Source organism: Phocoena sinus, chromosome 1 (assembly GCF_008692025.1).
Source record: "Phocoena sinus isolate mPhoSin1 chromosome 1, mPhoSin1.pri, whole genome shotgun sequence".
Taxonomy (NCBI): domain Eukaryota; kingdom Metazoa; phylum Chordata; class Mammalia; order Artiodactyla; family Phocoenidae; genus Phocoena; species Phocoena sinus.
In genome coordinates this window covers 180,620,968-180,639,671 of record NC_045763.1, presented here as the reverse complement: position 1 = coordinate 180,639,671, position 18,704 = coordinate 180,620,968, and the positions used below count along the sequence as shown (strand labels likewise).

At 43.9% G+C, this 18,704-nt stretch overlaps 1 pseudogene; it reads right to left on the bottom strand.

Moving 5' to 3' along the window:
* Window positions 1–358: 358 nt before the first annotated feature.
* Window positions 359–11,184, bottom strand: LOC116757189 (annotated as a pseudogene).
* Between the last annotated feature and the right edge of the window lie 7,520 nt (window positions 11,185–18,704).

Here is an 18,704-nt window from a genome sequence, read left to right as displayed (position 1 = left end):
AGAAATAAGCAGGTTTTTGGACTATTTCCTTCTTCCTTTATATAGGTTGGAATTTTTTACACATACCAACAAATACACATGCCCTCAAATGAAAATTGTAAGTAAATATTTATCTGCATTATATTTACCTCTGATAAAGAAGCTATAAGCAAAATATTTCCATCGGAATTCTCCTTTTTTTTTTTTTTTTTTGCGGTACACGGGCCTCTCACGTTGCGGAGCACAGGCTCCGGACGCACAGGCTCAGCGGCCATGGCTCACGGGCCCAGCCGCTCTGCGGCACGTGGGATCTTCCCAGACCGGGGCACGAACCCGTGTCCCCTGCATCGGCAGTCGGACTCTCAACCACTGCGCCACCAGGGAAGCCCGGAATTCTCCCTTTTTGGTGAAAGTAGAACTATAGTAGATTATCACTCTTTCTGGACTGAGTGAACAATATAAAAGTTAAAAGGAAGCCTGTTAGGAAGCCTAGCTACTAGCAACAAGCAATCCAAAAGACAGTATTTTCTTAATCAGCAAAGACTTTTAAATGAATTTTAAAAAGAATTTTAAATTTTAGATAAAAGAAACGAAGAATAGAAAAAGTTTGTTTGTTACATATACCTTTTTAACTTTAACACAAAGTCAGATTTTAAAAATTGTACAAGGAAAGCAAAAAGCACTTTCCATACATGTGATCAGCTTTCCTATTTCTTTTCCTGTACATACTGAGACGTTTGCCTTTGCTAATAAGGAATGCCAAGTGTGTCCATCACCATTTGAATAGCTTTCAGAGGATTCATGATTTCTTCCAAGTTATCTCTTCTCAAAACCCAATCCGGTTTAAGTCTGTGAGAAGAATAAAAACCTTGCATTAATCCAGTTCCTCTCTTAGAAGACTCACATCCATCGCTTTGTCTTAACTGAAATGTGGTCCCTCCTGGACGCATCACCTCCCTCACAGGCCCTCACGCAGGTGGGAGGCTTCATGTTATGGCCGTTTACGACTTTAGACTATTTCTCTCCATCTTCCCTGAAGGATGATCCTGGCTCCTTTGAAGCTCAGGCGATTCAGCTACCAAACCCCAGCGTTTTGTCTGTAAACCTGGTTCCTGGTCTTCCCTCAACTCCTGCCCCATCTCAGAACTTCAGCAGCCTTGTAGCTAAAGAGCCCACCCCTCACCTCTCCGTTTCTGCCCCCTTTCCTTTGGGTCCACTCAGCACACCCCCCGCCACACAATCACAAGACAGCCGCTGTCACCCTCAGAAAGTGCCCGGCCACCGACTGCTCAGCCTGAGCCTTCCAGCCCGAACCACCCCTTGGGGTTCAGCCACGCCCTTTGACTTAATACTTCCACGGCTCACAGCTTCCTCCCACTGTGGTGTCCACTTCAGGGGACCTCAGCACGTGCCTGTCACCCAGCACAATGCTGGTCTCCTTTCCCTCCCATCTAGCTTGCGTCCCTCAGTAGAATCTCCATTGCAAATGCCGTTAACGCCATTGTTGCTCTTCCCTATTGAATGCAACTGGAAAGCTCTATGTGGATTCCAAGTTGAATCCAGGCATCTGCCTTCTCCATTCCTGCACAGCTGGACGTTGCTAAAGAAAACCTGCACAACCAGGCTGGCTGATTTTATGCCAATGATTGAAATTACCTAGAAATTGCTTCCTTTCTCTTTCCCCAAGATGACTGTTTTCTTCTTTCCAAATGTCCCCTCCACACTGTCCCCCATCGGCTTCTGAGCTAATGTTTATGATCTCCTTCTTCACTGAGGAAACGGCATCACAGCCACCTTCCTCACATGAATCCCTACCACTATATGCACTTCCATCTTCCTGTTCTTTCCAGTGAAAATTCCGAACATCTATGAATTGGGGGGTGGTCAAACAGAGCGGGTATATATACCCCTACCGTGGAACAGCAGTCTGTGAAGAAAGAGATGCAATCTAAGCCATGCATCGACATGGATGAACCTCAAGAGCATTACGCTAAGTAAAAGAGTCCCGTCACAAGGAGCTACCTCTGTATGATTCCATTTATGGGACAAAGCAGAAAAGGCAAAACTAAAGGTACTGAACTCACATCAGCAGGTTCCAGAACCTAGGGGTTAATGGGAGAGAACTGACTGCAAGGGGGCACAAGGCAACTTTGTTGTGACAGAAATATTTTATCTCAGTGGTAGTGGTTTCACAACTGTATACGTTTGTCAAAACTCATTGAATTGCATACCTAAATAAAGGGTACATTTATACTGTTGGGAGTTTTACCTCAGAAAACCCCGACAGTGTCAAAAAGGGAGAAAAAAAAAAAAAAGAATCTACTCATTCATATGTTAATAGTTTTTACAAGATAATTAGTATTAAAATGTACCCAGTCCTTAAATAAAAATCATATGTAGTGATGGTTCCCACTAATAAATTTCATGCAAGTAGACTATTTTTACCTTATACTGTGAAACATGCAGGCACAAAACTAATTTACAACTATTACACATTGTATAATTATGAGTAATTATAAAGCTAACTGCTATATAACCCAGGCCAAGAAATAGGTCACTGTCAACACTGTTGGATTTGCACTAAGTAAAGAACTGATGAGATGTAGAAAGGAAGTAGGGAAAGAGGGAGGGAGGGAGAGAGAGGGAGGGAGGGACGGAGAGGGAAGGAAGAAAATTAAACATCATGAGTTAATCTAGTTCATCAAAATCAATTAAATCTTTTTGTTAATAAGCTAAAATCAATTAATCATTTTTAAATAAAATTTAACTGCCTGAACAAAATGTAAAGTCACAGCTGAAGTTCAGTAATGGAGAATACACCAACAAACAAACCATACAAGTTAAGCATAGCAACTATTTAAAGGAAAAACCAACAAGCAGTATTCTTTGATATACAGACTTGGCTACCACAGGTACACCCTGGGTTTTGTGCCCATCCTGCTGCAGAATCCTGAGGGCATGCACCTGTCTGAGGACCATCAGATTTTCCAACATGACAATGGTAAAAAAAACTAAAGAAAATAGAAGAATGCACCAGTTAAAGACTAAAGGAAATGAAAACATTGAGGATTTTAATAAAAGATAATTTTTTAAAACAGTCAACTCATAGTGGTTTTCTTTTTCTTTTTTTTTGCTGTACGCGGGGCTCTCACTGTTGTGGCCTCTCCCACTGCGGAGCACAGGCTCCAGACGCGCAGGCTCAGCCGCTTTGCGGCATGTGGCATCCTCCCGGACCGGCGCACGAACCCATGTCCCCTGCATCGGCAGGCAGACTCCCAACCACTGTGCCACCAGGGAAGCCCCCAGTTTTCTTTTTTGAAATATATTTTTATTCATTTATTACTTATTTATTTTTGGCTGCTTTGGGTCTTAGTTGCGGCACGCGGGATCTCTTCGTTGCGGTGCGCGGGCTTCTCTCTAGTTGTGGCGTGCGGGTTTTCTCTTCTCTAGTTGTGGTGCGCAGCCTCCAGGGCGTGTGGGCTCTGTAGTTGTGGCACGCGCACTTAGTTGTCTTGTGGCATGTGGGATCTTAGTGGCCTGACCAGGGATGGAATCCACGTCCCCTGCATTGCAGGGAGGACTCTTTACCACTGAACCACCAGGGAAGTCCCCCGAGTGGTTTTCTAATTCAGTTCGTTTTAACATTCTAAATATTATTGAACCATGCACCATGTGAAAAACTCAAATTCCGATGAACTTTTTATGAGCAGTGTTCCATCAAAATGGTTCCAATGGCATCAGATTGCTGTAGATTCCAGTCCTGACCAGTCACTGTCATTCAGCAAGTCACTTAACGTCTGAGCTTCTGTTTCGTCAGTGAAGTAGCAATAATAATACATACCTCACTGGGTTTTATAAAAATTTAAACTAGAAAATGTATTTAAAACATCCTAGTATTGTCATTTGTAAATGCTCAGAAAGGAGTTTATTATACTTGTTGTTACATCTAGTACCACATCTTATATATTTAAGAAACTAACAGGAAAATTGCTATATAACAATATGGCAATAATATATAATGACAGGGTCTATTAACCTAATGAGCATTTATTAAAGGACTTTAAATTTCATACTGAGAGGTCAATTCAGCTAACCAAATGTCTTTATAAGTGAAACCATATTTTATTAAAGAATCTATTAAAAGTATATACTAAAAAAATTATCTTTTTTTTCAAAAATCAAATGGTGTACTTACCTTTAGGCTGATTTGTAGCCACAAAGGATTATATGACAACAGCCAGTTCAGGACTTTCTGTCGTTCTCCTGAAATGCAAGTGAAAAGCAAGTAAGCTCAGACAACTAATCAAACAGAGACAGTAAATAAAATTTCATGGAGAGAATTCAGTGGCAAAAAAGGAAAGTCGCATACATGAAATAATTTAAATAAAGTATACTTCCACTCTTTAACATACATGATCACATTTAAGTTTGTGAGATTTTTAGACAGCAAAGCCAAACTGTGAAATACAACATTTCTAGAGTATATTTGAAGAATTTAAAGTTTAAAGAATTAATCTCAAGATTTCTGTAATGTTCTTACCCACATCTTTCTTCCAAGAATTAACCGCTTAACTTCAATGTCAATTTCAAGATTTTTCATAGCTTTAACCATTTTTTCAGAAGTAAATAAATGACACGCAGCACAACGTAATCTATTTAATTTGTAAGCTCTGAGAGACACTTCATCCTTGGTAGGAGCTCTCGGGACACTTACACCTGCAACTGTATCCCAAGTCGAACCACTCCTCACAACCTCTATTGTCCAGGTTCCAACATGATCACCTCTAACCCAGACTAATGGGAGAGCCTCCTAACTGGTTTCTCTGCTTTCACCCCCTTTATAAATTAGAAAGCTAAGCCTTTAAAGAATTTGATTTGTTAAAATTAAATTCTGAAATGCAATTTGAATTTTTATAAAACATTTTCTTCCCTTAGGAAGTTCTCGGTCTAGCACAGAAGTGTAGAAAGAATCACAATACACTACATAAGAAGTACTCATGAGGAGTCATGGGACAAGGGGAGGGAGATCTAAGTCACCTAAACGGCAGGACAGCCTCCTGGCAGGGGTGACCCTGAGCTGACCGTGCAGTGGATGTGACACACCAGGAACGGGGCCTTCCACTGAACTGCAAAGTGCCCGGAGCCAAGGACACAGATAAGAAAAACAAGACAAAAAAGAGGTTGGAAGAGGTAGAAAAGAATTCAATACTATTAAAAATAACAGTGACAGCTAATAGTTGAATACTTTGTGCCAGGTGCTATCAGAGTCTTGTAATTTAGGTTACCTCATCACATGATGACATGCAGTCATCACTTAAGTTGTTTATTATGGCTGTGATTAGAAATATCCTGAACTGCAGAAAATTTAGGCTGGTTATGTTTTCTTAAAAGTGTAATAATTTGACTTCATTTCTAAAGCTTGGATTTTTCAAAAATAGCTTTTGGAGATTTTGAACCCTGACATTCAGGAATCAAGGTAAAACTTCATTTCTTCTCTCATCTTGAGGAGGTCGTGAGAATTTTCATTTGATGATGGTGATAATTCACATATATGCTGAGATATATATGCCATGTTATCTTTTACACATTGACTTGGGGATAGAATTGGACTAATTGACTCTGATTCTAGATCCTAATTTAGTCTGTAATTATCATTTATGAAAGAATCTGGACTTAAAATTGTGCAGAAAATCTCATGCACACGTTTTGATTCCAAATGCATAGGTTTTGAATAATCTTTACAAACATATCTGGTGAAAGACATTCCACTAATTCTGGTTCATTATTAGCTACACAGCTATTATTCACAAAAAAATCTGGACTTAGAAAATTTCTAAGTTGTGATGTTCAAAGTTGAAAAACAGTTTGGGGGTAAGAATAAGTTTACTATTCTCTTCACTTTGGCCATTAACATTATCTATGGGGTCAAAGGAAGTTTCAGTTATGACTTTCTCATTAAAATTATATCTTTCAAAATGTTGGGGATGGTTGTATATATGTAATTTATTTAGTAGATTTGAATTATAAACATTACCTAGGTGTATGTTTTGTGGCTGCAAAGGCTTTTGATTTTTAGTTTGTCTATTTTCTTTCTTAAGGCATAAGAAAGAAAGGCCTTCTTTCTTAAGGCCTTTCTTAAGGCATAACAAAATGAAGTGCTAGTCTTTTTATCCTTAATTGAAAGGTTAATCGGCTAACCCAGGAAGAGAGCACATGAGCAAAAAAGATGCTCAAAGTGTTCACTCCATCTTTCTTTTCTCTGCCTTCTCCGCTTCCATCCAACTTCCCATGAGGAAGCCCTTCCATCATTTGTAACAATCTATAGACTAAGGCACGGAGAGCGAGTCAGTTCTGAGAGACACAAAGGGATCTATGACTGATACCTGCTTTTCAGACTGCAGTGATAGTCTAGCTATAAAACTTCAGCTTTTATGGAGACAAATGCCCTCAGAGGTGTAAAAACAGAAATAAAACATAAAGCATTTTACTTTTTCCCTTTTGTAGATCTTTATTTGGTCTCCCCCACCCCCCAACTCCACCCTTTAAAAAAATTTCTTCGGTAACTCAAACAAATGAAGGAACAGATCTGTTATACTACTTTCTTTTAAATATGCCTCTATTACCTTCAGTAATGGCATTCTTGGATATGCATCATTGTTAATTTTTTGAACAGAAGCATTGCCATGTGTCTGAGATAAGAATCTTACTATTTTATCTAGATTCTGAAAGATAGCAGAAAGTCAGAATTACAATTAAAAAAGTGGGCTGCATCTCCCTCCTTTGGGAAAAGATTTAAAAAATGTTGTCAATCAATAAACAAGATGGGGCTTCCCTGGTGGCGCAGTGGTTGGGAGTCCGCCTGCCGATGCGGGGGACGCGGGTTCGTGCCCCGGTCCGGGAGGATCCCACGTGCCGCGGAGCGGCTGGGCCTGTGAGCCATGGCTGCTGAGCCTGCACGTCCGGAGCCTGTGCTCCGCAACGGGAGAGACCACAGCAGTGAGAGGCCCGCATACCGCAAAAAAAAAAAAAAAATAAAAAAAAAAAAAAAAATAAACAAGATGATCTCTCATAATTCCATCTAGTCCTAAGATTCTGTGGTCTTTGTTTACAAACTTTTTATTAGTGACAAATCAGAAAATGGTAGTTGCAGCCAGTGACAACTGAAGCGGCCTTGTTATTAAATGGATCTGGCCCGCCCCCTTGTGGCCATAAGTGCAATGACCATGACTGACTGAGAAGCCTGGCTGTGAAGGAGGAGGGAAGAGTCAGGTTTGGGGCTGCCCTGCCAGTCAGTTCATCCAACTCTCCCAGTCACATCAAATTAGAATCAAACTCATTGCACAATAGACGGTGGCTTATTTTCTTGAAGAAGTGCGAGCTGCCTCATGTTGGCCTCTACTCGTTTGCAGAGGAAAAGCTCCTATTTCCAGAACTGGCACCAATGAGTCTGTTAAACCATTCAGTTGAGTTGTTCATAACCCTGGATACAGAGATCATTTGAGGGGTTTGTAAAAAGTAAATACGTCCCGACGCTCCTCTATGTCCTCCCCTGGAGTGATGCTGAAGCAGGGTCCTGGTACCGGTGGTTTTTTTAAAGCTCACCACTGAGGTAACGTGCAGTCAGGATGGAAACACCACGTAGCTTAATCCCATTCAATAGGATGGCTGGTGATTTTAACTGAATGTCATTATGAAGACCTAGACCCAAATGACAAACCCCCTACATTACAGCAGTCCTATGCAGATTCTAACACACCAGTATTATTGAAGTTTTAAAAAGAATGACTAGGAGATTAAAAGAAACCCAAAAGATCATTTTAAAACGTTTTCCTTGGATTGGCCCCAGTAAATCTGCTCTACAAAAATATCCCAAATGACAGTCTTCTGGTCCTCACTCCTTATTAGGCCTAGATACATTGTACTGTAGACCTATTTTCACACTAATTGTGAATTTCTGTCACTATTTGGCAAGTATAACACTTTACCTAGTGGTTCTTGAGATGCCATCTGCGTACATCGAGTTTTCTGTATTTACCCCCAGAAATTCACATTAGTAAGTGTGGAGTGGTGAGTACAAATCTCCCTCATTTAACAAGCAATCCAGACAAATCTGATGCAAGTGGTTGAGGCATCTCAGAGAAATGCTGCTTAGTCATACCGTGACATGCTAATTCACTGAAGGTGTGCGGTGTGTTTTAGTTAAGGGTTGTTCTAATATTTATTTTCTACTACAGTGCTTTTCACAATGTGGTCCCTGGACCAGTAGCAGAGGCATCACCTGGGAACTTCTTAGAAATGCAAGTTCTAGTCCTATTCTACACATATGGAATCAGAAACTCTGAAGGTGGGGACCCAAAAGTATTTTAACCAGCCCTCCAGGTGATTCTGATGCATTCTTAAATGTGAGAACCACCGGTCTCCTCAAAACATCCCAACCTCCTTGACAGTTGTTTGATGTAGCTTCTTCTTGTTCTTAGAATTTTCCCCTCAACCTCCTAACATGTCTTTAGGAAGGAACCATGTCTCACGTCTATAAATCAATATAAGGGAAAGCGCATGGGATTTAAAATTATAAGACCTGGATGGGAATCCCAGCTGTCAATTGCTATGAATAAAACCATGCATAAATATTTCCACCCTCTGAGCATATTTCCTCATTAAAAATCAGGAAGAGAACATTTATTCAGGACACAGAGTCCAGACTTTTGCTTGAAGCTTTTTCTCATTTGAGCACCATGCACAGCTGCAGTTGGCATTACTTCCAACCAATGGATAAGAAAATAGACACGGAAGACTCAGAAGAGTGAACTGAGCTGCCTACCCTGATCCACTGGACACAAACCCTTTGACAGTGTTGCCTTATCTACAAATGTGGATAAGGACTCCATGAGTTTGATGTAAGGATTAAATAAGGCAACAGAGTTAAAAGAATTTGTAAAAGGTAAACATTATGTTTGTATGTATTATCTTAGTGGCTTGGTGGGTTAAGTGGAATCAGCACACTCAGACCTGAAGCTGAGGGAAATCAACAACTAATAAAAGACAAGTTTTGTTTTAAAGCAGAAACCATAACACATCATAAACAATTGGTTTTTAAAAAGAACAGTGAGCTTTTACACTATAAAAGAGTAAATTCTAAAACAAAAGAACAAAACCAAAAAAAAAAATAACACAGCAAAACTTTAGTTCCACATAACAAAAAAGAATAAGTAAAAAAGTATTATGTAGATAGAAAAAATATATACCTTTCCATGTAAAGCAAGCATTTATAAACTAAAGGGGAAGGGCAGGTTCTTAATTGTAGCTGAACCACTGCTTAGATACAAGCCCATGGACCTCAGATTAGAGCCTCTTCTCACTGCCTTAGGAAGCTGTTATTTAGACAAGGAGTGAGACTCCCTCAGCTTTTTTTTTTCTTTTCACACTTTCAGAGGTTTTAATCAATGGAAAGACCAGAGCAGTCAAAATAAGGATGTAAATTCTTTGGATTTTGGTGACAGGAATGGGAGCATTGCTCTGGTCAATGCAATGCAGAAAAGCTACCCAGGAAGTTCTGAAACAAAAGTCACAAAATTTGAATCGCCATTAAAATCACACTGCAGGGCTTCCCTGGTGGCGCAGTGGTTAAGAATCCGCCTGCCAGTGCATGGCACACCGGTTCAAGCCCTGGTCCAGGAAGATCCCACATGCCACGGAGCAACTAAGCCCGTGCGCCACAACTACTGAGCCTGCGCTCTAGAGCCTGCGAGCCACAACTACTGAGCCCAAGTGCCACAACTACTGAAGCCCGCAGGCCTAGAGCCCGTGCTCTGCCACAATAGAAGCCACTGCAATGAGAAGCCCGCGCACCACAAAGAAGAGTAGGCCCCGCTCGCCGCAACTAGAGGAAGCCCGCACGCAGCAACGAAGACCCCAATGCAGCCAAAAATAAAATGTACACTGCAGCATAAAGAACTCCTTAAAATAATTTTGATAGATACAATTAATGGATGTATTATTTATTTAACTATTGCATTATTACAGATTACTATTATCACAAAAGCACTGCAATGAAAATTATTCTGTTGATACATATATCTTTATTTCCCCATCTCTTTAGAAAAACAAAAACAAAAAACTACACTACAGCAAAGGAAACAAAAGAGTAAAACACTTAAGTGTTCATACTTCTTGAAAACAACCCTGAAGAGGTGTTTTTGGCTTTGTTGCTATAGACATTCAGCTAAAAAGGAGCTCACTCTTTCTCTGTGATAAGTATTAGAGTTACCCTCACTCTGTGGAATCAGTTTCCCTATGGAAACTAAAGTGGATATTTAAGATGACTGATGGAAAACAATTAAAAACCCTGCTCTAACCAAAGTACTCCTGGCAGTTTTAAATACAGACAGATGGATGGATGGATAGATGTATGGATAGAGAGACAGATGAAAGAATATTAATTTTAAAAGTGCCATCCATTACTCTAGAACCGTAAGTCTTCTCGAGGGCCGAAGCCTATGAGAAACACTTCTCTGTAACAGAAAGCTAGGAAAGTGCTCCTAAGGATGCTCCGCGCAGGCGCGTGGACGCGCTGTCACCGCCGAGTCCCCGCCGACCCGGCTCCTCTGCCCCGGGGACCAGGGCTCACCCAGCGTTAGAGGGAAGGACCTGGCTTTATCTCCAGGCCTCAGGTCCGCTGCCGCTCGTTCCGAGGCCCCTCCCGGAGCACGGCAGGGTGACTGCGGAGGGCCCACTCCCCTCCTACCTGCAGCACGAAGGCGCTCGGCCAGACGGTGAAGCCGCCCTCGGCGGCCGGGCCACGGGACAGCCTCACGGCGGTCGCCTCCTCGTTGGGGTTGCCCAGGGGGAGCGTCCGCGAGGCTCCCAGGCGCACGTCCCCGAAGCAGAGGAAGGGCGACCTGCAGAAGTGGCTAAGGGACAGGACCGGCGGGGAGGCCGCCTCCTCTTCGGCCCGGGGGCCCCGCGGCCCCGCCCACGGCCTCGGTTCCGGGGGCTCCGCTCCCAGCGGTCGCGCCCCCGATGCCTGGTCGCCATGGCGGCCTCTGGGCCCAACAGGCTGCTCCGAGCCGCCCGTGCAGGAACGCCCACCGTGTCCTCTCGGGAAGCTGGGGCAATTGGAGTGAATTCGCCCCCTTTCTTGTGCGATCGCCGGGACCCGGTAAATAAGCCGGACACACAGACTCGCAAACTGAAACCAGGAGCAAACAGCGCAGGTTGTTTGCTCTGTTTAAACTTCCCGCCGCCACCAATAGGGGCGCCCGGACCCGCCCACCTCCCCGCGGGGCCAATCACCTTTCCCGGAAGCAGCCCCGGCCAATGAGAAGAGGGCGCCTTATTTAAACGTGTCGGCGGCGGCGCGTCGCTCTGCGCGCGGAGACGTCAGTGGCGTCGGGGTCTCGGTGGGCCCCGAGGCCCGGGGCTCAGACTCGGAATTCGCCTTTCGGTTTTGTGAACAGGTTGCTTGAAAGAAAGAGGGTCATAGCACTTCCACCGTAAATGCAGCAGTCATTGCCTTGCTGAGACAGTCATTTCCCTCCCCCAGTATACCCGCCCAGGGTCACAACCCTAAGCTCCCCGCATAGGCTTCCTGGGCCCAAATGGGAGAAAATGAGGAAAATTAAATGTATAGTTGTAAGGCCAACTGGCCCGAGGCAGGGGAACACAATCAGATTCACAGGTTGCATCAGAACGAAATTCTCCGGACCACCCAGTTCCAGAAACTGCCCTGGCGACATTCCGGACCACCCAGTTCCAGGAACTGACCTGGGGACTTTGAAACCAGCCCAGCCTTCCCGCCTTTCGAGGGGCGGGACTAACGGTCCCCCAGGATACCCGAAAAGACCACCAAATAAGGAATACCCTGCGCCCTCCCAGATTCACCACACCCCTTTCCCTTCTTCCCCTATAAAGTCTTGCCCAACCCTCGCCCGGGTGCGACTTCTCTGGCCCCTTTCTCTCGGACCAGTGAACCTCGCCCGGGAGCGCTCCCTAATAAAGCTTACTTGAAGCTTTCCTCTGTTTCGTGGTTCCGTTTGTTAAGATCCGACCTTACAATAGTTAGTGTGAACGTGCTGATGTCAGTGCCTGACCCCAGCAGGGGCTCAGTGATACTGGGAGCAAAACTAGGTAAACAAACAAAACCTGAGATTCCCAGAAATTCATAAGCGATGGTCTTGACTGGCATTGCCCTTGACAAATAACTTCTCGGTTTTCATTTTAATTGTAGACATCTGATAATAATGGTTATCGCTTACATGTTACTCTTTGCCAGGGACTGTTTTAAGCCCTGCATGTATTTATCTCAACCTTCACTTCAACCCTGTGAGGGAGGTGCCATGATTCGTGCTTCACAGCTGAGCGAGACTGGCGTCCAGCCAGCCAGGAAGTGGCAAAGCCAAGAGACAGACACAGGCAGCTCGGCTGGTCTTGCTCTCACCCCTGCACCTACTGCCTCTAAAGACAGGAGGAGACTTTAAAAAATAACGTGTGGATGTGTGTACGCGTGCATGAAATATATCAGGAGGAGACTTTAAAAAATAAATTGTAGATGTGTGTACGCGTGCATGAAAGATATCAAAAGAAATCTCCCTGGGTGGAAAACCAAAATGAGGAAGGTGGGATCTGAAATTATATATTCACTGACACCCATTTTGACCTGATGTTGAACCCGTATCTTAACGATACTGAATCAAAAGTGTTCATGGAGGTTTCTTAATATCCTAATTTAGGATTGATGCACAATGAGACCACTACTCAATAACTTTTTAGCAAAATGTTAATGTGAACGACAATAACCTTCATATACACTTAATTTATATTAATTAATTTATATTTATAAATTTATAATTATATTTTTATAATATGCAATATATATTATATTTATAAATAAATATTTATATTTATTATTTCATACTCAAATTAACATTACACATATAAGCCCTTAAGCTTAAGTCACTGAAATGTTTGTTTCAACCCTTTTTTTTTTTTTTTTTTGGTACGCGGGCCTCTCACTGTTGCGGCCTCTCCCGCCGCGGAGCACAGGGTCCGGACACGCAGGCCCACCGGCCATGGCTCACGGGCCCAGCCGCTCCGCGGCACGTGGGATCCTCCCAGACCGGGGCACGAACCTGCGTCCCCTGCATTGGCAGGCGGACTCTCAACCACTGCGCCACCAGGGAAGCCCTGTTTCAACCCTTTTTAACATGATAGTAACACATCTTGTTTATCTATGCTCTCCCCTCACAGCTTCTCTTCATAAAGCAAAGCTGTTGACGCACAATTTTAGAAAATCCAGAATGAAGTGTATGGATTATTTTTTATTTGCCCTCCACTTCCACCCTGCACCCTTTTCCAGCCTGCTCTTTGCTGTGGGATGCTGGCCTGTGTTCTGTATTTGCTACATCCACAGGTTTTTTACTCTGTAGCTTCTGTTTTACTCAAAAAGGGAGGTAAGGGTACTTCCCGCACTCCCGCCCCCCTTGGGCTGGCTCCATCTCAACATTAAAGTCACAAGTAGCTGGAGAGGTGCCCTCTCCTCATGGGTCTCCGGGGATCTGGGTGTGGGGATACCATGGTGTTACTAGTCCCAGGATATGGCACTATTGCTTGTTTCCCTGCATCCCTGTCACATCTTTGCAAATGGTCCCTTTATTAAACTTCCTTGAATTCCACTAAATTGGAGAGGGCCAACTATTTCCTTAGTGTCCCTGGCTGATGCAATAGTGGCCTTAGGAAATTGCCTCTTAAGATCGAATTCTGAATTGAGTTGCTCCTATCTGAGGAGCACAGGGATAAACTCCTGCTAGCGAGAAACACCATGATAATCCACGGGATGCGGCAGCATCCTGAGTCCTCAAATCATCTACCTGTGGCGGCAGCATGAGACGAAGTGCATACGAAGGGCAATTTATTCAAACATCAGGTGGCCGGGGCACACAGTGGCTATGCCAACACTTTATAAATGATTATAAAGCTTAGAGTGTCACCTGGTTTCACCTGACCACCCTGGAGAGCATACATAGGGAGAAAGAAAATGAAACTCTGTGAACATCCAAGGGTACCGCTAAGAACATATCTTGAGAACAAGAATGTGTGGACGGAAGGCCTGAAGAAGCCCCTCACTTCCTGTGGTCTCAGGGAACACATGGCCGAGGACTAATCCCGAGGCTGCTGGTAAATGTGGCAGCACTGATGAAATGCTCGACCCTACCAGCCCTCCTAGCTAAGGGGAGGGAGGAGGACCCTGGGAAGGAGTATGGTATTTGGGCAAAATTTTAAAGGCTGAGAGCTTGTAATTCTCCCTATTCCCACAAACCTCCCTCACCAGCAGGGGCAGCCGCTCCACCGGTCCGTTATATTGACATTTGCTAATTAAATCTGATGAGCAAGAAACAGCTGTCAGGAGCTGGGAGGGTCTGAGACTTACCCCGCTGAAGCTTTACTGGAACACAGAGACACCCATTCCTTTACATGTTATCTACGGACGCTTTCACACTACAAAGGTGGAGTCGAATAGTTCCAGGAGAAATCATATTGCCTGCAAAGCCTGTACTACTTAGTATCTGGCCCTTTACAAAGAAGTTTGCTGACCTGGGATCTAATCCAAGGAACCAAACAACTGGATGTGACAAGCAACATTCCATTATCAAGTCAAAGTGGTGAACACCAGCCCAGGGCTGAGCAGGCCCCAAGTTCACAAGCTGCACAGACGACACGGGTCCTGTTATGTCTCCTCCTCCTACGCTGTCTCTCTCAGTCTGTACCTCGGGGAAATCGGGGATCTCCTTGACCATTTCATAAAGGAAGACAAAGCCTGGTTTATGGACGGATATGTATGGTAGGCCAGATGTGAGCAGAGCTGCGCTATAGCCTCCCCTCAGGGTAGATGAGAACACTCAGGGAGCAGAATTTTGGATGGTACATCTAGTCCACTTCAAAGGGGAGAAGACACGTCTCTGCTCTCTGCTGACTCAAGGGCACAGTCAACAGGTTGGGCAGCGGGTCAAGGGTTTGCAAAAAGCAAAATGAAAACTTGGTGACAAGTTAAGTCGGGGGAGGAGAGGTTTGTAAAAGGACATCTCAAGATAGGGACAGGGGGACTTCCCTGGTGGCGCAATGGTTAGGAATCTGCCTGCCAATGCAGGGGACATGGGTTTGAGCTCTAGTCGGGGAAGATCCCACATGCTGCGGAGCAACTAAGTCCGTGCGCCACAACTGCTGAGCCTTTGCTCTGGAGCCCGTGAGCCACAACTACTGAGCCCATGTGCCACAACTACTGAAGCCTGCACGCCTAGAGCCCGTGCTACGCAACAAGAGAAGCCACCGCAGTAAGGAGCCCGCGCACCACAACAAAGACCCAACGCAGCCAAAAATAAATTAATTAATTTAAAAGAAAAATAGGGACAGGAAGTTAAGAAATTTGTGTCCCTAGTAAATGCCATCGGAGAATATCCAAGGTAAAGGAAGAGCTCAAAAATCAGGCAAACAAGACAACCTGTCCTGCTTAGGTGTCAGAACCTCTTTCCTCAGAGACCCCATTCTTATTTGGGGAACCCATGTATACACTGGCCATGGCCGCAGATATGGGGGCTATGAAAGAGCTTAAACAGTCTCCCTCTTTCCAAGGCTGATCGGATGTCCCACCATTGAGAGCCTGACCTGCGAACAGAGGCCAAGCAGAACCCACAATGTGACTCCACTCCCCAGGGACCAACCAGTTACCTGTGGCATGTGGGTTACATTAAACCCTTTTTACCACAGAAGAGGTGGTATTTTCCTCTCTGGAGTAGATGCATTTTCTGAGTATAGATTGCTATACCTGCCCCCACTATCCATGCATGGATGTATAGAATGCTTTCTCTGAAACCAATGAATCTGTGGAGGTTTTCAAAGTGTGTCTAAAAATTCTTGGTCACTTCTCCCTTCAAGAGGGGAATCTTAATTTCTGTCCCTTGAGTGGTGTGGACTTAGGGACTCACAGTGGCAGACGTGAGGTGATATCACTTCCTAGATTAGGTTATAAAATATTGCAGCTTACATCCTGCCGGTGTTCTCACTCTCTCTCTTTCATTATTTTTTCTTGGGGGCAGCCAGCTCTGTATGTATCACCAGGCAGCCGTGTAGAGAGAGGCTGTGTTGGGAGGAACTATGGCCAGAAGTGGGCTTGGAGGTGAAGCCTGCTCCAGGATGGCCTCTAGAGACTGCAGCTCCCATGAAGTTTGACTTCAACTCGAGGATGGCCTCTAGAGACTGCAGCTCCCATGAAGTTTGACTTCAACCTCTGGCCCTGAGCCAGAGCCACCTAGCTCAGACAGTCGATTCCTGACCCACAGGACCTGTGAGATAATGTCTGTTGTTTCAAGCTACTACATTTGGTCTAATGTGTTACACAGCAATAGAGAATTAGGTGTCCCACACAACACCGCCTCCAGTGGGAAGGCTTGGAATTCACTAGTCTTCTACCAGCTGACTGTGGAGGCTCAGTTATGGTGCCAGATGCAGATGACAGCTGGCCAGGTCGGGTGTGTCCTGTCACTCAGCTCGTGCCTTAGACCAGCAGTGGTCCCTCCCGTGGCCAGAGTGTACAGTTCTGGGAATGAGGGGTAGTGGCGAGAGTGTCCCCTCTCAGTGTTGCAGGGAACACCCCATTCACGGGATTCTCTACACTTCAGAGTCCTTGGGGAAAAACAGCACATGACTACTTCAAGCATAATAGTCCACTATTAATATTTAAACATATTAATTAGCCACTTAAAAACCATTAAATAATGATTTATACATTTAACATATAAAATATTTCAAAATGATATCTAGCTTATGAAAAATAAAGAAAATTTAATAACTGTGCCCCAAGACACTGGTTCTCTGTGTGTTCATGGTCTTTTTTTTTTTTTAACATCTTTATTGGAGTATAATTGCTTTACAATGGTGTGTTGTTCATGGTCTTTTTATTCAATTTTTCAGGAGGCAGGCAGAACACTGCATTGTCATGCTGTGAAAATGTGTTCAATAAAACCTAGATATGCTTTATCAGGACCAAAGAACTTTATTTTAAATATCAAAACAACACAAAAGGGGGCTTCCCTGGTGGCGCAGTGGTTGAGAGTCCGCCTGCCGATGCAGGGGACATGGGTTCGTGCCCCGGTTCGGGAAGATCCCACATGCCGCGGCAGCGGCTGGGCCCGTGAGCCATGGCCGCTGAGCCTGCGCGTCCGGAGCCTGTGCTCCACAACGGGAGAGGCCACAGCAGTGAGAGGCCCGAGTATCGCAAAAAAAAAAAAAAAAAACAACACAAAGAACTAGTTCAATATACAATACACTTCCTAGTCTTCACAGAGAACTGAATTTTTCTATAAAGACATTGGTACTCAGGATACACGAGACAGTCAAAATATCTGTAAAACTCACAAGATACTTTACACACAGTTGACAAAATAATGAATCTTGATATTTTAGATTTTTCTTTGCAATCGTTTTTTAAAAGAGTTCTCATGATTAAAAAGAAAACTTAGGATTGGAGACTGAAAACTAAGTTCATAGCATTTCCACTTTAGTGTACATCATAAATCCCGTAATCAGAACACTTCCTACACAACACGGAGCAGCCAAGTGCCCACCTCTGTGCTCATGTTTTGGCAGCTGCACTCATCGGTTGTAATACAGTTTTGTCCACAGGGATAAGAAAAGTCCGATTGTTACAAGGAATAAAAATTTTGTAATTACAAAGCAGGAATACCAAGCAACGAGGCGAAATAACAATGAGAAGTGTGCATGCTCTTCTTTCAAGAAATGTTTGCCCTTATTATGTTGATGAATGTTCCCTCTATAACCACTTTGTTGGGATTTTTAAAGCACAAATGGTTGCTTACAGACTAGAGAAATTCTTGATGAATTTTATTTGTATCTGGAGTTCTGAACTCTTAGGGCAATGGTAAGACAATCTTGCTTTTTTCCCCTTCCACTCCTGCAAACTCGATAGATGTAAAATAAGTTAGACTCCACAGCTCTTCTACTTCTTAATAACCTTAGCCAAATGCCATCTTACCTGGAGGCTAGAAGGTGAGACTGTTCTGATCCTCTAATCACACGGTTGGCTCCACTGGCGACCAGCCCCATCTTTAGGTGCTTTCCCAAAGTCACCCCGTTAACATGACAATATACACATTGATCACCCTCAGCACTTAGTAAATTCCCAGGGTTTTTGGAACTGTGAACCAGGAAACTTGGAGGAAGACTAAATATGGATGAGAAATATATTTTGGTCATCTTAGTGTCAAAATACATATGCATTTTTTATAAATCACAATTTCACAGGAGGAAACTCTTCCCAACTCATTTTATGAGACCAACACTAAGTTCAGATAATGACACCACGAGAAAAGAAAATTGCAGACCAATATTGCTGATGAATATAGATGCAAAATTTTTCAATAAAAGATTAGCAAACTGAATTCAACAATACATCAAAAGGATCATACACCATGATCAAGTAGGATTTATTCCAGGGATGCAGAAATGTTTCAACATTCACAAATCATTGTGATACACCACATTAACAAAATGAAGGGGCTGCGCTGGGCCGGGCTGAGAGCACCTTGGGAGGGTTGGGGGTCGCAGGACTGGGAGTGGGGGCGATGCTTGGGCTGAAGGGGGCGAAGTCTGGTTGGCAGGGCTCAGGGCCCACCTCGCGGGGCAGGCGAGGCTGGTGAGGGCGCATGGAGCCTATC